The sequence below is a fragment of the Heterocephalus glaber genome, unplaced genomic scaffold, assembly GCF_053883595.1.
Source record: "Heterocephalus glaber isolate CG9 unplaced genomic scaffold, H.glaber_assembly_v1.0 deba00001593, whole genome shotgun sequence".
Lineage (NCBI taxonomy): Eukaryota > Metazoa > Chordata > Mammalia > Rodentia > Bathyergidae > Heterocephalus > Heterocephalus glaber.
The window spans coordinates 11,289,544-11,310,622 of NW_028258368.1; the positions used below are offsets into that span (position 1 = coordinate 11,289,544).

The 21,079-nt window shown below is 40.1% G+C and overlaps 1 long non-coding RNA gene across 1 annotated transcript in view; it reads left to right on the forward strand.

The window, feature by feature from the left end:
- The window catches only part of LOC147823344 (uncharacterized), a 320,372-nt gene that overhangs the window by 278,267 nt on the left and 21,026 nt on the right, over positions 1–21,079 (forward strand). The window contains exon 2 of the long non-coding RNA XR_015444083.1: positions 2,484–2,618. This is a non-coding gene — a long non-coding RNA (uncharacterized LOC147823344). The remainder of the gene's footprint in view (positions 1–2,483; positions 2,619–21,079) is intronic.

A 21,079-nucleotide genomic window follows, 5' to 3' on the forward strand; every position in this document is an offset into this window, starting at 1 on the left:
ATTTTGGGGAAAAATATCTAAAATCAACATTGGCTCAAATTTAGGGGTTGCTCATTTGATGCTCACAAAGCTCCTGCTGGAGGATTTCTGAGTGACAGGCAGTGTGTGGCTCTAGGACAGAGGTCTTCAATCTTACTATTAAACATTTTGAAACCCTAGTTTTCATCTGTACAAAACCTCAATGGCTTATCGCAAAAACCCTAGGCCTTGCCAGCTGCCCAGTGTGACTCACAGCCCAGTCCCAGTAGGCACAGAAACCCAGTACTCATGTCAGCAGCACCAAGCCCCACCTGGCCAAGGAAGTGCACTTGCTCTGCCCCCACCGCCAGGTGGGTTTGGTCTCTGCCAAGGGTGCATCCCTCTGCCCTGTCCCACCCAGGGTTCTGAGCTCATTCCGGGTCTGCTTGCTCAGGAGGGCTCTGCAGAAGAGGCAGGAGAGTGGACACCCAGGGTTCTCCTCACTAAGTTGCTAGGCAGAATGCACCCCACACAACAGACCTTTATGTGCCTGAACCTCAGTCCTTGACCCAGTTCATGTTCCATCCCCAAGAGGGTTCCTAGCCCCTGTCCCTGGGGTGTGCCTGCATCCTGTGGGGGCTTTGCCTCTCTCCTCCAAAGCACCCAGATTTGGACCATGCAATCCATCAACCTTCATTTATTTCTCTCTGCTATCTACATGGTTGGATTTCAGTTATGGTTATCCTCTAATGTAGAGGGGAAACTTGGTGTTGGTCTTTTAGATTCAAATATCATTGGACTGTACTGAAACTTGAAAGGAGTGTGAAGCTCAGAGACACAGGCCTGGAGGCTTGGGGCTCAGGAATGGCAAACATGTGTCTTCCCTGCTCCTCCCACCAAGGGTGGATGTGGCTAATCCATGCTGCCCTGTTCTGCAGAATAAGGTCCCATAAAATAGGAAATATTGACTGTGCGCCTGTGGCTTGATTTTAAACTTAAGGCCTGTAAAGTGACATGTCCAGTGCTGCCCAGGAGCTGTTGAGACCAGATCAGTGTGTCAGGTATCCGACTCAGCCTGTGTTTCTTGCTGTTTCATTTCCCCACCACCCTAAGTACTAGACATATGGTCCATGATGTGTCACATGATGACTGTGCTGTTTTATGCACAGTCAATGTATCACTCACACCTCAATAAAGCAGTCTTACAATATTTTGTGATATCAAGGGATACATTTCAATCCACAACATAATATTACATATCAAAAATCTTCCTCTGGAGAATAAAGCACTCAAAAATCTGTACATGGGACTTTAAAACTGTTCATAATGAGTTGTCATTAGATTTTTCACTTCACACTTCTATGACAGCAGCTTTGTCCAGTTATTTAACAAACAAATGACAATAATGAGAGTACAGAGACCGACAAACAGTTTACAGTCATGGTCTTAGCAAAGTAGAAGTCCTCACCCACCTCCCAGGAGAAGGACTGGACTCAGCATTTATAAAGGAATGATATTTGAGTTGTTTCTTCCAATGAACTCTGACACTAAGTCTCTTCATTCTGTCCCTTGCACCAGTGCACAGGGCTGGCGCCTCTGACCTTGTGCATTGCAGTTACCCTTCAAAGCAAACAGACTTCCATGGCAACCTCCCTGGGCTCCTTCTCCACTGTCTTTATTAGACACAGGGCTGCATATGGGATATACAATTTTGATGTTTCAAATACTAAACATTTCTGTGGTGTGACATGGGTAAGGATGTGTCCAGTAGTTTTCACCCCAGGATGTGACTAAAATGGACTGACACTCCTGTATTACGTTGTTCATACTGAAGCATTTCACAGGAAGTTGCTAAAAAAAACACCAGGAATCACCCTGTTGGAAAGATGCTTTTGAAATGATCTGAGGGTCCAACTCGTGACACACACAGCTGGGCTGTCCTCAGAGGTGTGCACCTGAGCTGAAACCAGTGTTAGAGGATCAGCAGGCTCTCTTAGCCTGGCTGTGTATGCACCTTCACACTCCTCTTCTTGTGTCACCAGCTCACTCACCTAGCGCCTAGCTGCATCCCATTTTGACTGTCTGGGTCCCTCTGGCGGCTCCAGAGAGCGTAGGCTGAAAGGAAGTTTCTGAGAGAACCCCCCAAGGGAAGTGGAATCTGTTTCCAACTTTCAGTCAGGTGGAAGGCCTCAAGGCTGATGTTTTAGTGAAGCATATTTCTAGTCTTTCCAGCTCTGAAGCTGTCATAGGGGCTGCATGGTGTGTGTGTGTGTGTGTGTGTTGTGTGTGTGTGTGTGTGTGGTGGGTTGGGGGTGGGCATTCTCATATCTGAGTTATCCTGTGTTACACCAACTAGTGTGGTCCCAAGGAGCCCCAAATGGAGGGAAGTGAGTACCCTGATCACACCACCACACCTCTGTGGATGGTCTCTCCAGACTGGGAGTCTTCAGGGAGACTCTCCTCCCAGTGTCATAGTGCATCTTAGTAATGAGCACTGTTAACACCACCTTTGTTGTTCTTTCCAGCCAGCTGCCTCCCCTTCACCCTCAAAGGTGGGAACAAAGGACCCACTTTGCTGGCACTGCGGAGCAGGACAGACAGCCGGGAGCAGATGAGCAATGACCCTGCAGAAGGCACCCTGGGCTCCTGCAATGCAATAGGTACTACGGAATGTGTGATGACATCCACACCCCAGGACTATACCTGCCTTTCCCTGCATGCTCTGTCATTCTCATATAGTGACAAAGTAGCTGAAAGAATTCCTCATAATTGGGAAGGACATGGTAATTGTCTTTGTTAAAATTGGGCACAGGAATAGAGAAGTGGCCTTATGAGAGTTTTCTGAAGCATCTTTGTGGTTCCTTTTCTCTTTCATTTTCTGAAGTGAGAGCAGTCACCTTCTGGGTAAATGTAACTGTGAAACTAGTAACTTACTGTGACAAGGAAGAATAACTTTCTCACTAACAAGCAAGGGCATTTTCAATGTGAAAATAATTTGCATTATTTTCATTTGATGCCTTTCCCTGCTAAACTAAGTATCCTGCTAAGATTTCCTGATTTTGTTGAAAGTGTCCATGAAATAGGATTATTAGAACCTGGGAAGTCAAGTTTCTGGAATACAAAACAGGTTTTTCTGTTTCTAAGGTAGAGAAGGTTGATGACCATCTTCAAAAGTAATCTGTGTGTGTGTGCACACACGTGCATGCGCGCAATTAGGTATGTTTATAACAGGAAAACACCTTTAGCTTCTTACATCCCTGTACGGATTCATAGAAGTCAAGACTTGGCCCATGACCAGGGAGGACTCTGTTCTGCTGGGAGTGCTGCCCCCATGGTCCTGTTAGTTCATTCTCCTGTAAGTGTATGGAGCCCTAAGATGTTTTGGCTAGTTCCAGAACTCTCAAAGGGACCAAGAATTCCCTGTCCCTGTCTCCAGGGTACCTGTGGGAGCCAACACCAAGAAGGGAGCTAACAGTGCTGTGCTTCAGAGAGTGATGGGTGACATGAAGAAAACTAAGCATGGATGGAGCACAAGTGAGCAAGGGCCAGGGGTGAAGAGTGGAGAGCAGTCCTTAAGGTCTCACTGGAAAGGTGGCTGAAAAGGGACAGGAGCACAGGATGAGAAGGCCTGGGAAGATAAGAGCAGTTGTCAGGGAGGTAAGGTGGCCAAAACACAGCACTAGCAGGAAGAGAGGCAGGGAGATCACAGGCATGGGAGGATCAAGGTCCTGTCTTCCTTGTAGCCCATGGGTTTCAGGCGTTTGGAAAACATATGCAAATTTGAAGCTAGATACCCTGCTTTGCCCAGAGAAGGTGAGCAGCTTCTCAGGTACCCCACCAGGGGGCAAGGAGTCTGCATGAAATATAGAGTTCTGGCAATAGGAGCTGAAGACATAAATGTAGGCCCCTAAGAAGATCCATGGCATGGAACTCATGTGTTGATTAATTTTCCCAGAGAGAGCCAGTCAGAGTGAGCAGTTGAGAAGTAAGTACTGGGTCCCAGCAGAACTCTGGGACTCAGGATAAAGACCCAACCAGGAAAGGCTAGGAAGGAGGAGGGGGGCTAGTGTGGACCCCCACACCTAGAAAAGGAAGCATGCAAAGAGAATGTGATGCTGTCAGGAGCTTCTGATGGCAAATGGTGATACAAAGACCTCAGTGACCTGGACCAGACTGTTCAGTGCAGGGGCAGGAGTGGGAGGAGGGAGACAGCAACTCTTCCAACAAATTTTGTTTTACAGCAGAAAAAAAGTGAGATAATAACCATCAGAAAAGCTGGGAAACAAGAGGGTGTTTTTTTGTTTGTTTGTTGAGACAGGATCTAACTACATAGTCAAAGCTGGTCTTGAACTCATGATCCTCCTGTTGGGTGTTTTGTTTTGTTTTCTGCTTTTTTGATCTATGTTTTCCCAGTACTGAGGATTGACAGTCTTTTCATTGAGCTATATCCCTGGCCAGTTTTTTTTTTTAGTTTATTTTGAAATAGGATCTTGCTAAGTTTCCCAGGCTGTACAGGAACTTGTGATCCTTCTGCCTCAACCTTCCAGAGTGCTAAGATTTTAGGTCTGTCCAGGAAAAATACCAGATTGGTTGGGTCCTACCAGGAGCACAACAGTGGAGAGACTTTCTTTTATCTATAGAAAGATCAAGAGCAAAATCAGAACCTGTGTTTTCAGCCTCGGTCACAAGTAAAAGCTGCTCATCCTGGATTCAAGACCCCTTAGTAAAAAAGTAACTCAGGAAGCTACAGACACACATGATCAGATCAGGCACACACTCATGCAAATGCATCAGCTTCAATCCTAGTGCGGAGACCAATGAAAATGCACTGACATGAGTATGTCACCACTTGTCATCTGTGGCAATTGTAACTCAAATTTAAATTAATTAAAACTCACTAAGATTAAAAATGCTGTTTGTCTGTCACATAGTCCCTCTTCAGGTGCTCCAGCAAGGCTATGTCCACCCTCACAGAAACTTCTAGCAGGTAGGGGTAGGAGAGGCCCAGCATGAGAGGAGCTCTGGGTCCCCTGCAGAAGAGACTGCTCAGTTCTGACTCAGTGGGGAATGTGAGCAGAATTCAGTGAAGTGGATTTGAAGAATTAGGAAGCACCCAAACCAGATGGTACCTGTGAAGACTTCAAAGGTGACCTCTATCTACATAGAGGACTACTAACCGGAGTCAAAGAGAAGAAGCAATTGAAAACAGTAAAATGTAGTAAAGGAAGCCCAGAAATTGAATTTCAAATTTTCCTTTGTGTTTCAGTTCCTTGCAACTCCAAACACAATTCCCTTGGAACTGAGACATATTTGTAAATCACAGAAGGGCTACCATCCCCCACTCACAGCATCCTGGAAGATGCTCTGTTAATGCCAGGAGGAAGTTCCCTGAAGGGCTGTCTCCAGGGTCCCTACCCCTACCCCTGTGTGAGCTACAAGTAAAGCTCATAAGCAGATCCCTAACCGGAGTCCCATCACTCCTGCCCCCCCCCCCCCCGCCAAGGTTTTGGCAGAGGGGAGCTGCAAGGCTCCACTTCCAGTAGGAGAGGACAGTACTAGGGGAGGGCTGGAGGGAAGAAAGGGAAGCTGCAGGAGCACAGAACAACCCAGACCCAAACAACATCTCTGTTTTGGGGGAAAATATTTCCTGTATTTAAACAATTGGCTTAAAAACTGAGCTTCTGGATCACAACATTTGTATGCTAATATCTCTAGTCCATGGGGTTGCCAGGTTATCATATTTCAAAGGCATAAGTAAATTCTAATCATACATTATTTCTTCTATAACACAGGACAGTGCCTTGTTTTATGCAATGAAATTCTGATAAGGCTGGCTCTGGGGTTAAGGCTTCATCTCTCATAAACTCTTTTGGAAAATGTGCTTTTCTGTGAGTGAAAACTAACAAATCTGTTACTCATAAATCTCTTTCTCCCTAAGGACTGGGTGGTGATTAAAGTAGGATTTAGTATTTCCTAATGTTGGTACCCAAAGAAACTTTTTACCAAGTAATGAGAATTAATTATCCTCCAAGTTTTCTCTTCTTGTCTTGACTACCTGGAAACACCTAGCAAAATCAGTCTTCGAGGTTTTAATAGGGAGACAGTATTAACACTGTGGCCAGGGAATGTCAAGATGCAAAGAGAGAGCGATAAGGACTGTGACTCTGGTTCAACTCTATCCTTAGCTTTATAGGATCAGAAACTGCACTTTATCAGTTAATTGCATAACTTACATTTACTGCTGCCTTACATATTCATCAGAACACCAATTTATGGGTTTATAGTAGCAATAATCACTTTCTATCAACCAGGGTGTTCCTGTCCATGATCCACAGAAACCTTCCTCCTGCCATTGAGATATCTAGGAAGCCAAAGGTGTAATCAGAAGTTTGCTTAGACAAAGAGGGAAAAAAATATCTTGAAGGATATTTCATCTATATCACAATACTATCATTGAAATTTTCTTGTTACCTAATTGAAAAACCTTTCTTTTTGGTACCGGGGATTGAACTCGGGTCCTTGCGCCTGCATAGCAGGCGGTGAAACCACTGAGCTAAATTCCTGGTCTGAAAAACCTTTCTAACGACTTGCTCCACCCTCCAGACTATTCCCCCTACCACCACCCCAAGCAGACCCAAGCATAACTGAGGTAAGCATTTCAGAAGCCAGTTTGGCTCCCTCAAGCCACCACTGTCCATGCTCCTGGGAAGTGATGTTACCTCTGCAGAACAAACACTTCCTTTCCTCCACATTCTGCAGGAGCATGTCACAATTCCCTCTGGGCGACTAACAATAGGACTGTTGTTGGTTAGAATTTGGATAAATTCTAACTTTTACCTCTTGTCTTACCTGTGTTATTACTGTAAGCAATCTCAGTTCTTTTTAGAGGGAGAGGGAAATTTACATTCTAATGCAAATAAGTAAAATTCCAATGATTGCTTTATTTATTTTCTTCACAGTATCCAGATAATTGTAATATTTTACAGTTATTGAGTTTTAAAAATTAGGCCTCATGTTTTGCCTTTTATCAAAATGATCTTCCATCTAAATTATAATAACCATCTTTTTCACATCTTTTTTAATTAGTGATATTGGTTATAAAAGTTAATGGTTTTTGGAGGGGTTGAAGGGAGGGCAAAGGAATAGGGAAAAAATAAGAACCAAGATACATATGTAAAGGTGCAAGTTCCCAATGATAAATGTAAATGTATTGTATATCTAAAATGTACCAATAAAAGAATTTATGAAAGTTAAAAAAAATGAAAAAAATTAATGGTTTAATTTTGGCAGATTCCTATATATACCTAACACATTTTGATCATTTTTACCCCTCTCAATAGTCATCTTATATATAAAAAAAGTACACCTGAAAGCTATGTGTGAATAATTTTCCAGTGAAAGTTCTACTTATTATCAAGTATATTTCACATAGCACAATTCTGTTATGATGGATTATTTGGCCAATACATGGGATTTGCCTTAGTACTCCAATAAGTATGTCTTCAACTACACTGCATTTGGCACGAAGTTAGATGCTATGGGAAACATCATGAAGTAAAAAACAATGTCTCTAGTTTGAAAGGTTTTGTCTTAGAAAGGACTGTACTCGCCCTGGGTACCACCTCAGGGGCTGTGTGTGGGACTGGCATCTGCGTGGTTAACAGGTTGCTCCACACTTGGGAAACTGCTCCCAGTACTTAGCAATACATAATCTGGCCAGTTGTTCACAGGTGAGATGATTTCTACCTGTTCCAGTCTTACCTGTCTCAGAATAGAGATCCAAACTCCAACAAACAGCTTCACTAAATTTTGCCCTGATCAAGTCACCCATTCTCCATCTGGTCACCCAGTGTCTTCTGGTGCCTGTGTGGCCCTGGGTGATGGCAGTATGTTGGGAAGCACCTGCTGTAGGACAAGGTTAGTGCTTTGGGCTGTCACATATGAGAACAGCACGTCTGCCTCAAAGAGGGGATGGCTTTCAAAAGGTCACAACAAGCAAGCAATCCAAACAGTAGGGGCAGAAGAGGATTGGCCGGGAAAATGAGGGAAACCCCAATGGACACCATGGTCTTCTGTCTGGCAGTGGGCTTTATCTACTGGCGTAGAATTAATGTTTTTTTAAGTATGCCTTTTTTCTTCTATGGCTCAAAAGCATAAAAATATCAAGTACATAACAAGAAAGATGTTTTCATTTATCTCTTTGGTTTTGCTTTCCTTACTCTTCTCATATAGATCCACAGACATTTCCTGAGCATAAGACCTACTCAACAGTGTTTGTTTGTTTGTTTGTTTTGCTGTTGATGAAATCTTATTACTTCTTATTTTCCTTTTCATAGTCAACAGCCATTACTCTTGGTGTATGCGCAAGTGTGATGGCAGGAATTGATGTGCCTCAGAGGGGTTCTAGTGGTGACAAGCAGGATAGTGTATGTGGATTCTGGGTGAAGTGTTCTTGGAAGATATTCCATTCAGAGAAACCACATCATTGTTCCTCCTGCGACAACGGAGTGGGCGAGGGTGTCCTGGCTGGTTCAACCTTGGCATGGGCATACCCTGTGTGCTTCCCAAGTCTTTCTCCCGACCACCCACCACTCTCTCTTTGAAGGAGCACAGTTGGGTCCTTCCAAAGCTGTTCCACTATGTGAGTCTGCTCATCTGGCTGTGGAGACTGTGCGGGGACTGCAGCCAACACCACCCACAGTTTGTTCTGGCCCCAAGCCAGGGGATGCGAGCCAGTTCTCAGTGCATACAGACTCTCTCTGTCACAGTGTGACATGCTGTTGAATGTGATGCTGCAACTGGGTTTACTCCTCTTCAGTGAGCTTGTGAATGTGTTTGGGTGAGTGTATGGCAGCCCTGGAACACGTGGAGAAAGACAATGCTAGAAGCTGCTTTATGTGTGATTTGAGGATTCCTGAGGCTCTCACATTCATTCATTTTACTGATCTGACTCTGTAACTTGAAAAGTCGCACCCTTGCTGTGGTGCCACCTCTAACATTCCTTCTTAGAGAATCTCAAGGGATTCAAAAACAAGGAGGGTTCTCATTCCCACACATTTCCCAGCCAGGAAGTGCAGTATGAAGTGCAGCTGAGGTGACAGCAAGAGGCAGAGACAGGACAGAGACAGGGAGACAGGAGGTCCCAGAAAGATCCAGTCATTCAAGGGATTGTCAAAATACACGGTGAGTGTTTAAATTTAAAAATTTATTTAAGTAAAAGACACAGTGCCATTAATCCCTCTCAAAATACTTCCCCTTGCTTTGAACACACTTATCTCTCAGGCTTGCCACTTTCCAAAGCATTCTGAAGTCTTTGTTCCTATGTTTGCAAGATATGATAAAAAGTAAAGTGAATGCTGCTGCCTAGGAAAGACAGGCTGCATACAAATATTACCATGTATCCTTATCCCTCTTATCCATCAGATCTGGCACAATGTGACCTCTGTCTCTTCTCCAAAGTCAAAATGATCATGAAAGATAAATATCTTGAGCCAATTCAGGGCACTGAGGCAGCAGCCATGGCAGTCCAACTAAAGACATTCATGAAAGAGGACTTCCAGAACTGCTTCAGAAAGTGGCAAGAATGATGAGATAACTGTGTACAAAATAAGTGAGATATTTTGAGAGAGATTAATGGCAATGTATCTTTTACTGTAATAAATGTTTTTAACTTAAATATTCACCATATATTTCAATCACACCTTGTACTTTATTACTTTGGGCCAATGGCCAATGTTCATAAAGCCAAGAGTTGTGGCATGATCTTTGGATTAAGTTAACAAATTAAACAGTTTCTGAGCACTGGCATGTGTAATTTTTCTTATCCATGTTCTTAAATGAGGGCATCAGATCCATCTCCATGCTTTTCTCACTTTATGTCTGAGATGACTTTTGAACTCATTTTTAAAGCTTTGAGCCAATCTGCCACCTCCGCAGTGGGTGGAGGAGAAGTGCGCGTTAGAAGCAAGCGTGAGTGACAAGAACTATCCAGTTGTCTTATCTGTGTTACTCACAAACTCTCGAACACCTCCAAAACCTAGTGAGATGACATGCATGCTTTTTGTCCCATCGCCTACACTAAAGGGACAGGTGGGGGCTAAAGCCACAATTGCATTAATTCTGCCCTCCATGCACAGACCTGAAATGGCTCTGCTTGGGAAAGGACTGTGGCCACTCCAGACCCCACCCCAGGTGAAAGACAAGATGACACAAAGGCTGAGTTCTGCTATTAGACTGAGTTGCTGCCATTTTGTCTAATTAAAAATAATTATATGCAAAGTTACAAATGAACTCAAGAACCTACTCTGGGAGCCCAGAATAGTCTTCACTTTTGCACAGTGAGCTGTTCTTAGAATAAGTGAAATCTGTGTACTTCACCTCTGAGAGATGTAAATGATTTTTAGGAAAATTGATTTCAATTTGCACAGGCTAGCAAGGGCAGTGGAAACTCAACACACTCAGGTCACCAAAGCTTGGGGTGTGGGGTCAGTGTTAGCTCAGTGGCCCCAAGATCCTGTGTCCTGCATGAAGAGCATCAGATCCTTATGTGGCTTGGTTCCCATGCAGAAAAGACAGAAGAGACCACTGCTGCAGCAAGGGGAGCCTGGGAGACCTGCTCCCTTGCTGTTTGAATGTGGACCTGTTGACTGTTCTCCTGGCTTCTTTGAGCCTCACATGCTTCAGTTTAGCGTGGTCCCACAGTTTAGTGTGCCTTCTGTTGCCACATTCTCACTGCAAATTAGTTGATCTTAACAAGTCATTCCTCATTGCTTAGACAGATTTCTCCGGTGCTAAAGTCCCTCTCTTTCATGGGCTAGTGCATACTTGTGTCCCCTGAAAAAGTAGCATTGACACTAGGCTGCTTCTGGCTGAGTGAATGTTGCTGCCCTTACCGTGCAGGGAAGGGCGTGAGATTTGCTCTGCAGCAAGGAGCCCATTGATATCAGCAAGCAGGGAACAAGATCTGGATTCACTGAGTTAGGAATGGTCCTTGTCAGAAAGATACTGAGAAAGGGTTGAGTGTCTTTAGAAAATTATACTTCAAAATGTGCCTGTTCTCCACCCTGCGTGGTTTTCCTCTGCAGTTCACTAGATCTGGAGTTTAGCCCTCTTGAGGTAAATCCTCTGCTGTCTCAGGGTGAGCTCCAAAGTAACTGACCAGGCATGAAGTAGTTCATACTTTCAGGGTGCCAACATTGTTTTCAGGGAAAATATAAATATAAACAAATTCAAATATAGCTGAACTGGCCCTGAGCACCCTCCTGGCCTCCTGCAGGGCTGGAATGCAGGCTGCTTCCTGGGCCCCACTCACCATCTCCCATATGTCCCCAGAGGGCTCCTCTACCCAAGGAATAACTCTGAGCACTGCTTCACTAACTGGCATTCTTCAGTGTTGATCACAAGTCTATGGGCCCTTCCCTGACTCATGTTCCAAACTCATACACACATGCACACACACACAGACAAGAACACATGCAGCAGACTACCACCACTTTGTGACACCAGAGTACATTATTCTTACGTTTCTTGCTGTCTGAAAAATTATGTAGCCCTCCTTCACCAGATGATTGCTTTCCCAGTGGCAGAGGCCACCTCACTCACTTTTATATCTCCAGCACCTAGCACAGAGCCAAGTCATGTTAGAAATTTAATGAAACAGATGTCATCAAATCAAAGAAAATGGCCTAGCCCAAGCTGTGCTACTGAATTCTTTCATTTACTGTAACATTTGCAAGATTTCCATGTTGTAGCATATACAAAAAGTTCTTTTTATAGCAAATTAATATTCCATTGTATGAATATGCCATATTTTTTCTCTCCATCTAGTATGGATGTTTGGGTTATTTCCATCTTTTTGACTACTATGATAAATGCTGCTATAAATTTATGTACCATTTGTTCCTCACTGATTTGTCTCTATTGTTTCTCTATTTTATGCTTTCATTCATTTCTGCTTTAATCTATAATTTTCTTTTTCTGATTGCTTTTAGTTTAGTTTGCTCTTTTTTGTTCAATTGTCCTAAATTGAAAAGTTAGGTAATTGAATCAAGATCTTTCTTTTTTTATTAGTGTAGACATTACAGGTATAAGTCTTCCTAAGCACTTCTTTAACTGCATCTCATAAATGTTGTCATGTTGTGTCTTCATTTTCATTTATTTCAAAAAGTATTTTCTTTTTTTTTTTGTATCTGGGATGGAACTCGGAACCTTGTGCTTGCAAGGCAGGCAGCAGAACCACTGAGCTAAATCCAGGCTCTCAAAAAGTATTTTCAAATTTCCCTTTTTATTATTGACTCATGAGTTGTTTAAGACTATGTTGTTTAATTTTCACATAGTTTTTGGCTTTCCATATTTCTCCATTATTGATTCCTAATTTCTCTAATTGTGGCTGAAGAAAATATTTTATATTTTAGCTTTTTGAATTTTTTGAGCTTTATTTTAGTGTATGATATGTCCTGGAGAATGTTTCATGTGCTCTCTTGAGAAATATATAGTGTTAGTAGGTGGAGTACTCCATAAATGTCTGTTAGGGCTAGTTGGTTCTACTTCTCTGTCTTGTTTTTCTATTCATAATTGAAATTGGAATAGTGAAGTCTCCAAATATTATTGAATTGCTCATTCTCTTTTCAGATTTTGTTTCCTGTGTTTTGGTGCTCTGTTGTTAGAGCACATATCTTTGTTATTTCTTGTACCTTCTTCATGGATTGATACCTTAATCATTATAAAATGTTCCTCTTTATTTATTTTATAAATTTGTTTTGATTTCAATGCAATACAATTAGAAATTAAATATACATAACACTCTTCTTACTTCTTTAAAAAATAAAACAAAAGTTCATAACAAAATAAGTGAATAACAATAGTTATACTGTGCATCATGATCTTATAAGAATGACCAAAATGTTAGTCAGAGCACATCACGAATAACAAAAAAGATTCTGTCTTACAAAGAAGAAACAAATAAAAAAACAAAACTTTCTTTTCAATGAATAAATGAAACTAGCAGTATAAATGAAAAAAAATTGCATTTATCTTAAAATATTTTTGAAACAACAGAATAGATAATTTGGGGAGTTATTTGAAATTTTCCCTGCTTCCTATTTATCTTCTGTTTTGCTCTTTATTTGTATATATATGTTTTGAGTTTCTTGTGTGAATGAAACCATTCAACATTTAAGCTTATGTAGCTGACTTATTTCACTTAACATTATGCTTTCAAGTTGGATTCACTTGCCTATGAATATTGCGAGCTTGTCTTTCTTTATGGCAGAGTAGTACTCCATTGTGTATAAAGACCACATTTTCTTTATGCATTCATCTATTGATGGACATATATGCTATTTCCAAGATCAAGATATAAATTGTACTGCTAAAGACATGGGTATGCACCCATTCTTGTAATATGAGGACCTTAACTGTTTTGGAAAAATACCTAGAGAAGGGATCAAATGGAATTTCTATTTTTAACTTTTTGAGGAATCCTCACACTGATTTCTATAGTGGTTGTACTAGTTTATATATCTACCAACAAAGTAGAAGATTCCTTTTTTCCATCATCCTCACCAGTATTTGTTATTATCTGATTTTTTGATGATGGCTCTTCTTTCTGGAGTAAGCTAGTATCTCAATGTATTTTTTATTTGCATTTTTCTAATGACCAGCAATGTTGAACATTTTTCACGTGTTTATTAGCCAGTTTTACTTCTTCTCAGAAGTTTCTATTCATTTCGGTTGCCCGTTTTTAATTGGGTCTTTTATTTTGGGGGGGTTCTTTACACAATGTAAACTTTAGTTCTCTGTCTCAGGAATACCTGATGAAATATTTTTCTTATTCTTTAGATTGTCTCTTCTGTTGGTTGTTTCCTTGGCTGTGCAGAAAACTTTTAATTTGATATGGTCTCATTTGTTGATTCTCAGTATTAGCTCTTGTTCTATTGGGGTTCTGTTCAGAAAGTCCTTGGCTATACATATGTTTTCAAGAGTTTTACCTATTTTATCTTTCATCATATTGTTTCTGTTTTAACATTTAGATCTTTGGTTCATTTTGATTTTAGTTTAAGTACATGGTGAGATATATGGGTCTAGACTCAATCTTCTGCATGTTGTTATCCAGTTATCCCAGCTCCATTTATTAAAAAGGCTGTCCTTGGCCAGGGATTTAGCTCACTGGTTTCGCCACGTACTGCTCAAGTGCAAAGACTAGAGTTCAATCCCTGGTACCAAAAAAATAAAAATAAATAAAATAAATTTTAAAATAGAAAAATAAATAAATAAGCTGTCCTTCTTCCAGGGTATGTCTTTTGAGCCTTTGACAAAGATCAAATAGCTGAGTATGTCTAGGTTTGTTGCTTCCTCTATTCCATTCCATTTATCCACATGCCTGTTTTTGTGCAAGTACCATGCTGTTTTAGTCAGAGTAGCTTTGTAGTATAACTTCAGATCTGGAATGTGGTGCCTCCTGCTTTTCTTTTGTTACCCAGGATTGCTTTAGCTATTCTGGGTCTCTTCTGGTTCCATATAAATTTTAGAATTATTTTCTTTACATCTGTGAGAAATGTTGTTGGTATTTTGACTGGGACTGTGTTAAATCTATATATCAGTTTTGAAAGTGTAGCCATTTTGATTATATTATTTCTGCCTATACAGGAACAGGGGATATCATTTCAACTTCTGATGTTCTCCTGGATTTCCTTTTTCAGAGTAATGTAATTTTCATTGCAGAAGACTTTCACTTCCTCGGTTACTTAGGTTAAATCCTAAGTATTTAATTTTTCTTGATGCTATTATAAATGGTACTGTTTTCCTAATTTTTTTCTCAGTGGATTTTGTTATTAGTATATAGGAACACTATTGATTGGAGGGGATTATTTTTGAAAAATTTTATCATATTGAGATTAGGTTCTTCTATACCTATTTTCTTCAGGATTTTTAACATGAAGCCTTCTTAGTCATGATGCATGATTTCTTTCTTTCTTTCTTTTTTCTTTTTCTTTTTTTTTTTTTTTGATGATTTGTTGCATTCTGTTAGTATCTTGTTGCAGATTTTTGCACCTATATTCATTAGAGAGATTGGCCTGTAATTCTTTTTGGTTGGATCTTTGTCTAGTTTTGGGTTCAAGGTAATGCTAGCTTCCATGAGTGATTGTGGAAATACCCCCAAATCTCTCAGTTTCATTAGAGTTTGAGGAGTATTGGTGTTAGATCTTCACTGAAATTCTTGTAGAATTTCACAGTGAATCTATTAGGTCTTGGGCTTTTCTTAATTGGTAGGCTTTTTTTTTATTACTGCTTCAATTTCATTTTTAGTTATTGCATTATTCAAGATTTTTAAGTTTTCTGGGTTCTGTTTTGGTAATTCATAGGAATCTATTATAAGTTCTTTAATGTTTTGCACATAGGTTTGTAACATAGTTGCTAATAATTTTCTGGATTTTGAAAGTGTGTGACTGTGAATATTTTTTATTTCTAATTGCATTGATTTTGTATTTTTTTAGTCTACTTTTCACTGATCTCTTCTCTGATGTTTTATAATTTCCCTCTGTGTACAAGCTCTTGTTCTTCTAGGACCTTGATATGCATCATTAGGCTGTTTATTTGGGCTCATTCTATTTTCCAGATGTGGGCACTTACAGCTTTAAACTTCCCTCATAGGACTGCTTTCATTGTGTCCCATAAGTTCTGGTATGTTGTGCTGGCATTATCACTTAATTCTAGGAACTGTCTTATTTCTTTCTTCATTTTTTCTGTGACTCATTGATTACTCAAGAGTGTGTTGTTTAATTTCCATACATTTGCATAGTCTCTGTGGTTTCTTTTGCTATGGGGTTTCTAGTTTCAGTGCACTAAAATCTGACAATATGAATTGTAAAATTTCAATTGTTTTGCATTTAATTAACCATGCTTTATTAGCTAGTATATGATCTATTTTGGAGAAAGTACCATATGCTGGCAAAAGGAATGTATATTCTGTTGTTGTTCGCTGGAACACTCTATAGGTATCTATTAAGTCCATTTCAAAGGTTTGGTTCAAAGATTTGGTTCAACTCAGATATTTCTTTGTTAATTTTTAAATTTTTTCTTTGTTCAATTGATCTGTCTATTTGTAACAGTGGGTAATGAGATCCTCCACTATAATTGTGTTGCTGTTTATCTGATGTTTTGTGTCTGTTAGTGTTTGTTTTATGAAGTTGGGTACACCATGGTTTGGTGCATATATGTTTATAATTGTTATCTCCTCCTTTTGTAAACTTCCTTTAACCAATATGTAATGTCCTTCTTTTTCTCTTTTGATCAGCTTTGGTTAAATGTCCACTTTGACTGAGTATAGGATAACTGCTCCTGTTTTTTTTAAGTTCCAGATGGATGGAATATTGTTTTTCATCCTTCAGTTTTTAATCTGTGAATTTCTTTTTGTGTTAGATATGTTTCTTATATACACCATACCATTGCATTTTGTTTCTTGATCCATTATGCTAAACTCTGTCTTTTGATTGGCAAGCTGAGTCCATTTATGTTGATAGTTCTAATTGATATGTATTGATTATTCCTAGTAACATTTTTGGTATGGTAATCTATTTTGTTTGATTTCAATTGAGCCACTCAGCTTTCCTGTGGTTGACTGATATTTACATTTCTATTATTTCATCTCTTACTTTAAATTTATTGGTATTATTACATCTAAATGTGTCTACATGTGTCATCCAAATGCACATATAGTTGAATCATTTTTTTATCCAGTGTGCCTTGTAATTGGATTAACCCATTCATAGTTAATTTGTTACTAATATTTCCATATTTATCTCTGATTCCTACATATTTTCACATCTCTTTTTTTCCTCCTTTACTTTTCTTCTCCTTTACTTCTTTCTTTATCTTTGAGTGGAAATTGTCTATGGTAGCATTTTAATTTAATTAATGATTTTTGTCTGTGTATTTTTGTCTGAATTTGAACACTGATGCTCATTTATTATTTCAAGCTGCCTCACATTTATGATTACATGTAGGATTTCCTCTGTATGGCTCCAGGCTAGATTTTTTGCCTTTCGTTAAGAGAGTGACCTCAGTAGGATTATTTATCTAAGTTTTCATTTTTATAACACTAGATAATGGATTATATTCAAAGCCTAACATAAGCCTTGTATAGAGACAGAGGAGATAGCCAGAACCTGGAAGTTCCTGCTTTCCCTGTGGCTGTCTCCATCAAAGTGCTCTTCAGCAACTAGTACTGTTATAACCTTCCTGGTGTTCAGGGGAAATTTTTATAGCATTTAACATTTATTTGGGTAAAGAGAACATGCTTTGTTTGTTTTTATATAAGAAGAGAAATCAAAGGGATAGGAAAAGAAAAATCTCACTTCATGGTATTAAGGCCAAAGCCTGAGGCATAAACAATACTCTGAGACACTCATCCTAAGGATTGACAAGAATAGTATTTATTAAGGAGAGTAGGAATGTTCCACGAGTAATATGAATAGGACTGTGCTATTTTCTTTTATCTTTTCCCTTGTAGTTGCACTTCTGTTTTTAAAATGTAGAAAAATATTGTCTTAGTTACTTTTCTCATTGCTGAGACAAAATACCCAACACCCAAAGTTAAAAGAGGAAAGGTTTATTTTGGCTTACAGTTTGTAGATGTTTCAGCCCATAATCAGCTGGCTCCAAGGCAGGGAGGCATGGCAGAGAGGCCTCACACAACAAGCAGCATCAACAGCAAGCAACAAGTGACAAGCAACAAGCAACCACGAGGGCAGCCCTCTTTCTGTCTCTTATATTTTATCCAGGCTACCAACCCTTTGGGCAGGTAGCACTCTCACCCTTAATCCTTAACATTGAACCTTGAATCAATCCTAGTATCACACCTTTGATCCCAGCATCACACACTCTAGATCCAGCCACCTTGAAAAAGCCCCACCTATGACCACATGAGGTTTTGGGAGAACATTTAGATACAAGCCATAACAAATATACATAACATAAAACCTACAATTTTAACTGTTTTTAAATATGCAGTTATGTCACATTAAGTTTTTTCAGTGTTTGCAACTATCACCACCATCCATCTCCAGAACATTTTCCTCTTCTCAAACCAAAACTCCATCTCTGTTAAACATTCTTGGGCCAGAGATTTAGCTCAGTGGTTCTACCACCTGCCTCAAAGGCGCAAGGACCCGAGTTCAATCCCCAGTACCCCCCCCGCCCAAAAGAATTCCTGATTGCTCCCTCCCACCAGCCCCAGAAACCACCATTCTAGTTTCTGTCTCTATGAATTCTCCTAGTATAGGAAAGACAGATAAGTGAAGTCATATAATATTTGTCTATAGGGGCCTGCCTTATTTCACTTAGCTTGTAGTTTTCAAGATTCATTCATATTTGTAGTATGTTTGCCCAAGTAGACTTGAATTACAGTCTGAGGTAATTTGCCATTAGCTTAAAGAACTTCCTTTGTGAGTAGGATGTGGTAGCATACACCAGTAATCTCAGCACTCTGGGAGGCTGAGACAGGAAGATCACAAGTTTGAGCTCAGTAACTTGGAATGCTCATGTCCCACAATAGAGGATAAAAAAGAGATGGTGATACTTCTGTGTGAAAGCCATAGTTTCATTCACTTCCCAGTACCAGAAAAAAAATTACAAAGTGGATCAACTAGCATAAAATGATCTCAGTTTTTGTTTATCTGGAAAAGTCCTTGCTTAGCCTTTAGTTTCTCCTTATGGATTTGTTGGATATACAATTGTTTGTTAGCAGGGTCTTTTCATTCAGCACCTTGAATATATTGTCCCATTGCTTATTAGCAACCATCATTCCTGCCAAGGAGTCATCTATTAACTTATCAGGGGTTCCCTTTTATGATGTATCATTTTTATCCTGCTACTTTTAAGACTTTTTCTCCTTGTATTTGACTTTAGAATTTTTACTATGATATGTCTTTCTAGAGTCTCTTTTATTTTATCCTATTTGGAAGTCATTACATTTCCTAGTTATTATTTTTCTGTACATTTGGGGATTATCAGCCATTATTTATTTTACTATTTTTTTCTTGCTGTTCTTCCTCCTTCTGGTACTTTCATTATGTGTCTTCTAGTGTGCCTAATGGTGCTCCATTTTCCTCTGAAGCTTGCTCATTTTTATTTATTCTGGTTTTCTGCATTCTTCATCTTGCATAGTCTTTATCAGTCATATTGTCTATCCTCCTGCCAGCTCACATCTGCTGTTTAGCCTCTTTACTGAGATTTTTATTTCAGTTACTGTATTTTTACCTCCATAAATCTTCTCTTCTTTACTTCTTCCTTATCTTTGTGTGTGTGTGGGGGGGGTTGATAGTCTCTACCAGCTAGGACATTGCCATTATGCCCCCTTTTACTTCTTTAATCATGGGTTCTGTGACCATATTTGTAATGGCTAGTTTGAATTCTCACCTGTCAAATCTGATTTTGATAAATCTCACAGGCAGTCTATATTGTGTTTTGTCTCCTGTGTTTCATCTTCTGCAGGTAAGTGTCACATTTTCCTGTTTCTTTATATGTCTCATGGTGGAGGTGGAAACTACATTTCTGCTAATGTAACAACTCTGAGTACTGGCTCTCCCTCTCCTCAGGGTTTATATTATTGCTATCTGCTTAGGTATTTGATTTGCTCCTCACCGTATTATTTTAATGACACCTGTTCTCTCCAGATACACACAGAGAGTATGCCTCTGGTGTTGTACTTCAGGGAGGGATAGCTTGAGGTATGTCAATCACCCCATGGTGGTAATAGAGCTAGTAGAACTCTAGCTGGATTATTTTCTTTTTCTTTTTCTTTTTTTTTTTTTTTTGGTACCAGGGCTCGAACTCGGGACCTTGCGCTTGCGAGACAGGAACCACTGAGCTAAATCCCTGGCTAGCTGGATTGTTTTCAATAATGCCCTAAGACATAAATTCCTTCACAAACTAATCAAATCAAAGTTCGGCTCCTTTGAAGGAATAGTTTCTGAGGTCAGTGTTTGATGTTTGTTCTGCCCTCAAGAGGGCTCCTGATAGTTGCTTCCTTCTCTGGTTCCCTCCTCCAAGCCAATCAGTAACATCTTGATGTCTCCTCATTGAAACCACACATTTTCTCTTCTTCCTTTCTCCATAACCTCCACTGTTCCTAGAGAGCTCTCCTGCTTAATTTTCTCCAGGCTCTGTTGCACATGAAGTCAGTTCCTCTGGGAAGAGAGAGGAACAATCTGCTTCACATCATGCTTTCCCCCTGTCCAAAATTCCAGAGCTGGATGAGGGAGAGTGATAAGCTTCTTTCTGAGTGATATTCCTGCTCTGGGAACCGAGCACTTGTTGTGGGAGAGGCAGCAACCTGGGGTTTCTTTGGCTCGCCTCTCCTCTTGATGAGGAAACATCACCTCACAGATGGGAAGGGCAAATGGGACCCTAGTATTCTCAGTATGCCAGGTACAAGGTAGAGCCTCCATTCCCTACATTGGGTCTAGACATAGGAAGAGACCTTACTGCTTGACTATAGTCAAATGGTAGCTACTCTCACAACAGGTAGCTGGGGGAGTTGAGAAACACTGAAGTCCAGCTCATCCTGGGAAACAGCCCCGCTATCTGTGTTCTGGGGACAATCCCCCCTCCCTGTATCTTTTTTTGAGGGGTAGGCTCCTCCTTCCCTCATCTTAGGGAAGCATCTATGTCCTTGGCTGCAGTCATTTGGCCTGCAGTCTTCTGCTCCTCCCTGAGCTGGGAGGAAGTGTTCTTATACCACAGAGGGTTGCCATTCCTTACCAAATTTTGAAAGATTTTCATGAATAGATGTTTCTTCATATACTGTTTGCTTCCAGGACCATTTCCAGAGGATTTAAGTGGGTTTTTAAAATAGTTTTCACCAGTGTGCCAGGAAGCAAATCCAAGGAGTTTGTGCACAACACCATGCCAGAAATCAGCGTCAAAGTGACTCACTGAGTATTATGGGTACTGTTTGTCTCAGGGGAAAGTCTCATTTATGCCTCTATGTAGAAAAATTGCTCACTTCAGGGAAAAATGTATTGCATAAATGTGGCTGTAAAATAAATGTAGTTTTGTATTGACTTCATTTTCAAATAAGAGCTTTATTCCTACGGGGGAAATCCTGTAATTGACTGGATTG